Here is a 6,000-nt window from a genome sequence, read left to right on the forward strand (position 1 = left end):
GGGCATTTTAGGGGCTAACTGGATGTAATGGTTGTGACAGGAGCAAGGTGGCCCTTGTCAGCCTCTTACTTTTTAATCAGCACAGCTCTGCTTTGATCTGTTTCATATACAGAGCTGGGGTTACTTGTCAGATTCCGTTTGATAAATAGTGTTCTACGCTCAGAAGAAAGTTTGCAAACCGCAGGTTCAGAGGACTGACTTCTAGTAAAAACAAACACAGAGAGAAGCCTCTTTAGCCGAGCAAGTAACGATTACATTTCTGGGATCCACATAGATCAATCCGCAGACATTTGGAAGCAGCGAAAAGCAAAGAACTAAACAATTAGATGTTTCTGGGTAACTGCTATGTCATCAGGAAACTCTTAGTCAATATAAACAGAACATGCAGACTGTGACCTAAGTGGCAAGGGGAACAGGAGGCCAATTCTGGTCATCTGTGCAGGTGACTCTGCCAGAGAATGTCGTTCTTAAGTAAGCCCCAGTGAGCCATGGAGCAGGGGTTATAAGAGTCACGTGATAAAAGCTCCCATTACTGAGAGCTTTCCATTTGCTGAGAGCTGTGCCTCGGATACATGTCCGTGGTAGTAAATGTAGGTTCTACTATTATCCCCATTTCACACATGGGGAAACTGAGGCTCAGAGATCGAATAACGTGCCCAAGGTCACACAGCTGATAAAGTAGTGGAGCTGGGGTTAGGTCCCTTTGGTTAGAGTTTATGTCTGTAAATGTTCTGCTACATTGCCTCTCTCTGTTAGTCCCTTTTTAATTTTTATACATGTGCGTGTTTTCCTCCCTAATGGTTTTGGTAAGTGGAGTACCTAAGGATACCTAGTTTGAAAAATGTCTTTCTTGTCATAGTTACAACTTTATGATCAACCCGCTCCAAGACGGGTCCCTGTAAAGCTGAAATGTAGTGTTGTGTGTAAATGATCCTTATTGGTTGTAAAAAGAATGTAGAGAAAAGGAGCTAACAGTCTAACCTCACGGGGGGGTACTAACACTAAGCAGGCACGTGCAGCTCTGGAAGTGTGTGTCTGTGCCCGGCTTTAATGGCTCACAGTCACTCCACAGTTTTACTGCTACAGGAGAAATTAGGACTCTTGAAGCCACAGCAGCAGGTCGCGTTGCTAAGGCAGATGGAATAACCTTTGCACAGGTTTTAAGTTCTTAAATGTTGGGTGTTTTTCTCAGATGGTACCTCAGCTTCTCCAGTCCATCCTCTGTGCCACACACGGCCTTCACAAAGGCTGGGTAAGGGTAGTCTTTGTGAGGATCTGCTGTTCACTTACTTCGTGCCCTTCCAAATGTGTATGGACGATTCCTTGTTTCTGCCAATAACCACATGGTTCCAGTGAGAGCGTTAGGTTCTGCTGAAACTTCTCTCCAGTCAGTTGACTCTGCTGGAGCAGAGTAGTTCCCTAAAGAGTGAACTTAACAGGCATTTAGTTTTGTTTTTGTAGGTGCATTTGGAAAAGCTGGAACTGTTTGAGTAGCTATCACATAGCACATCCAGGCGGCTTGAACCATCTGCCTCCGTGCAACACACCAATTTTAAACAAGACTGAAGCCCGTAGTGCGTTTCTCTCATGGAGCCAGCGAGGCCCCGCGGGAGAAACATGAACTTGTGTGGGTGCCTAGGAAGTATTGAGCAATAACTCTCTCAAGTCACGAGGGCCCCACTTGCCTAGCAGAAATTTATGAACAGGGCCCTAGTGGCTTATACAAGTTCAGTTTTCTTTCCCAAGTGCCTCACTCACTTCCTGAAAGTAATGTTTTCATCGAAAGATTTGGCCATACTGGATCTTTACAGAGACGCCTGAGAAACCCCACCCCTGATGCTGTAGCAGGTGAGGATGACTTTGCTGAGATAGGGCCTTGGATGTGGGCTCCTGGTGGGGAAAGAAAGTGTTGGTTAAAGGGGATGTGGAGAAAAAGTTGCTAAATAACAGGTATCTTGTCTGACCTGATCTAACAGTTACCTAAGGTCTTGCAGGTCGTGGTAGAGCTGGGTAGTTTGGACCTGAATGGTTGTGAGAGTGCCTCGTGGTGACGGGCAGCTTGTCAGTGGTTTCCTAAACATCTGTCTCAAAGAGGGCGGTTGGAATTCCTACCGGGGAGTGTTTCCAGTCATTGTCCATGAGAAACGAGAGTGGGAGTAAGTGAAACAGATCAAGAGGAAATGAGTCTGTGCTCCACTTGGGATTACATGCAGATGAATTCCATATTTTGGTTAGGGAATGTTTTCTTTTAGAAAAGAGAAGACAAGAAAGAAAAGCTTAGAGTCTGACCGAGTTACTAAAAAGCAGACTGAGATGCAGATTAATGCCGGCCGAAACAGTCGCTTCAGTTTGCCCTTTTTGTGTTCTGGTGTGTGTGTGTGCGTGCGCGTGCACAAGAAAGGGACCCAGGACTTACTGGCACGCGTTTCTGCCCTCGGCCTGACATCCCCGCCAAGGTGGCCTGACCTCGCCGGAACGAACTGTTTTAAAACTGCTGTAGTCAGCAGAGCTGTGGTTCCTCACTGCATCTGCACAGATCGGTGACTTGAAGATTCAGACAAATACAATAGCCACCCACCCCTGCCTCCACAACCCCATGCATGGGGAACACGTTCCAGGACCTCCGGTGGATGCCTGAAAACTTGAGGGGGGCGGGCACCAAACCCCGTATATCCTGTTTTTTCCTATCCACACACACCCGTGATAAAGTTTAATTTACAAATTAGGCATGGCCAGAGATTAACAACAATAATTAATAATAAATAGAACACATAATAATATACTGTAATAAAAGTTATGTGAATGTGGTTTCTCTCTGTCAAAATATCTTACTGTACAGATTTAATGCCTTTTCCATCGTAACCACTTGTCACGCACTGTGTCTGTAACTTTTGCAGTTGGAGGTGCAACAGCAAAAGCAGAACGAATTTCTTTTTTCTTCACAATTTCGTACATAGAAGATTCATTCTTACTGAATATTAGCAGCCGCAGCATATGATTTTTTTTCTTTCCTTATTAAGTTGAGAACGTTTACCTTTTCACTTAAAGAAGAAGCCTTTTACGGCTTTTTTTTGGCAGATCCAAATTGCCGGCATCACTATTCTTGACTTTGGGGCCACTCTTCAGTCAAATAAGGGCGACTTGAGCACAAGCCCTGTGATATAGCGACAGTCAATCTGACAATTGCAGCAGGGCTACTAAGTGACTAACGGGTGGGACAAGCTGGACAAGGTGATGATTCATGTCCCGGGAGGGACGGAGGGGGACTTTGGGAGATTTCGTCACACTACTCAGAATGACACGCAAGTTAAGGCTTGTGAACTGTTTATTTCTGGAATTTTTCATTTAATATTTTCAGACCATGGTTGACTCTGGGTAGCACACCACAGAAGGCGAAACCATGGATAAGGGGGAACTGCTCTAATATGTATTCATCCTGTTGACAAAAATCACAACTGAGGTTTTCCTGACTTAATTACAAGAAAGTGTCTATCGATTTTGATTTAAAGATTTTATTTGCCCCCTCTGTCCCCTGTGTATAAATCATGGAATGGAGACGCTGGTTTGCTCTTTGCCCGTTGTGTTCAAAATGTGCTACTTCCGATGATTCCAAACCTGACCCAAGCTCTGTTTTGCCCGCTGAGGAGTCGTCCAACAGGTAGTTACGAGACGCCAGCTGTGTGCGCCAGACGCCGTGTGAGGATATAATAGTGAGCAGGGAGACAGACGGGGTCCCTACCCTCCTGGAGGTCACGGTCTGCAGCCGCCTGGCAGCGGAGCTCTCGCAGCCTGGGGACTTGGAGTTAAGGGAGGCCCCGGGGAGCCGGGCAGAGCTGAGAACCTGGAGATGCTCCGCTGGCAGGTGTCTCCTCATTGCTACCCTGGCACTGGTGGGTGGTCAGTGATTTTCCTAAGCCGCCCTCGGGCCCCCAGCTTGCTCCCAGGTCAGTGGGCGGTGCTGTCAGCCCCTCAGGACCACCAGGGAAGGGAGTGCTGCTGCCCCCGCCCCGCCCCCACCCGGGTCTGCCTCCAAGGCGGTCCCCTCCACTGTCTCCACAGTCACCTTCTCTGCCGTCAGCTCCCAGACCACAGTGCCCCTAGGCCTTGCCTCGTCCTATTGATATTTTGTCCTCATTGTCACTGTGCAGCTCTCCCCGTCTCCTTACTCCTTCATCTGTGTGGACCTGAAGGTGACCTGACTGGGTGAAGAAGGGCTCTTTTTTCAGCCCCTGCACAGCCTCCCTGTGCTGCCTGTGCTTCTGGGACCTGCACGGGGGGCGGCCAGGGTGGGGCTGGAGAAAGAGCTGCAGCAGCGCCCGACCCTATGCCCCTGCACCTAGGAGGCCAGGCCTGGGGGCTGGAGTTGTCTCTACGGATAGGGCTGAGGGCGGGGCCATCCTGCCACTCTCTGTCCTCCCAGAGGGGCAGTGAGAAAGGTGGGAAGCTCAGAGCGCCTGGGTGGGAGGCCGGGGGGACGGGGTCCCGGTGCCTGGCCCGTGGAGGCCTGCGGGCTCACCCGCCCTCCCTGCAGGCGGGCCGGCACTCTAGGGGGGCGCTGAGCAGGGACTGCGTGTGCGGCCTTGTGGGGATGTGACGCTGAGTCAAATGAGGATTCAGAACTAACGTGTGGACTGTCCAGTAAGGGAGAAAAATCGTGTTCTTAAACCCACCCTGCTCTAGAAAGTGCTGTGCCGTCAGAGAGGCTCCAGTAAAACCTGGGCCACCCGGTGGGGAGACCGTCTAAAGGGAAAGGCTTCCTGGAAGAGATGGCATTCGAGCTATAGACCTTGAAGGACAGGTGGGAGGGGGATGCGGGGAGATGAAGGGGTGACGAGATAACAGCGCCCAGGTGGGCACAGGCGGGGAGCACCCCCACCCCGTGGGGCAATTCCTGGAAATCCCAGGAAGCAATTCACAAGTGGCCTTTGCTGGTAGATTCCGCAGAGGGACAAGGGCCAGTGGGTTTGGCAGCTCTGTAAAAGTGGGTGTGTTTGATTGTCCTGCCACCGGGGCCATAGCCACGTCCCCCATTCAGAAACCCGAGCCTCTCTAGGGACCCTGCTGGAGGAAGCGTGCTCTGGGGTAACACGAGGGCCTGTTGATTGTTAACTTTTCTTTCCCTGATGGCAAATCAGAGCCATCACACAATGCTGGAGGATTTATTTCTGAAGGATACGGAGGTAGTTGGACAAAAGCTTAACTACAATGGGTTGGGGTTTTTTTTAACATCCAAGGTCACAGCTATTAAATTTCTGTAACTCAAGGATTGATTCTAGAATTACAAATGGCTTGCCTCTTAAAGTGCACCCTTGTCATAATTCAAACTCAAAGCATTCTAGTGCCATTTCTTCTACAGAAATACGTTTTTTAAATGGGGTGCTATTTTTCTTTTTCAAGTTTAACTTCGGCTCGGTTGAGCTCAGAACCAGTGGTTCTGGCTTCCCGTCCTCTGTCGGCTAGGTGGGCGCAAGCCAACGGCGGCTCTCACTTCTGTAAGTTTGCAGGCACTCGGCAGTTGCTTTAATTATTACCATGTTCCTGTGGTGCACGTCTAAACTGTAAGTTCTCTTTTCTGTGGGTTTTGCAGCACAGTATTATTTTATGGGTTTTTTACGTTTTTCCCCCCTTTTGAGTGTTACCGGATCCCCAGTCACCAGAAGGCCAGGATCTGTTTCAGGAACTGATTTATCAAGTGCGAGGCTGGTGACATTGCGAGAGTTTGTGGAGGGGACCTCACCTCCTTTCCTGGGGACTTTGTGCCTGGCTCGGCCGTGAGCGCAGCACCGAGTGTGTTCTGCACACGGTGGAAGGTGAAATGGCTTCTACGAGCAGTGGTCGCCTTTGAAGTGGGAGCTCTGGAACCTCCTCCGGCGGCTTCTGTGTCTCACGCCTGCACTCAGGGGCCCTTCAGGAGGAGTGAGAAACTTCCAAGGAAGTGCCACAAGGCCTTGGGCCTCTGGTCAGAGTGTTCGTAGTTGTTATCAGTAAATACTTGGAAGG

This window comes from Leucopleurus acutus, assembly GCF_964270905.1.
Source record: "Leucopleurus acutus genome assembly, chromosome: 3".
In the NCBI taxonomy this organism is placed as follows: Eukaryota; Metazoa; Chordata; class Mammalia; order Artiodactyla; family Delphinidae; genus Leucopleurus; species Leucopleurus acutus.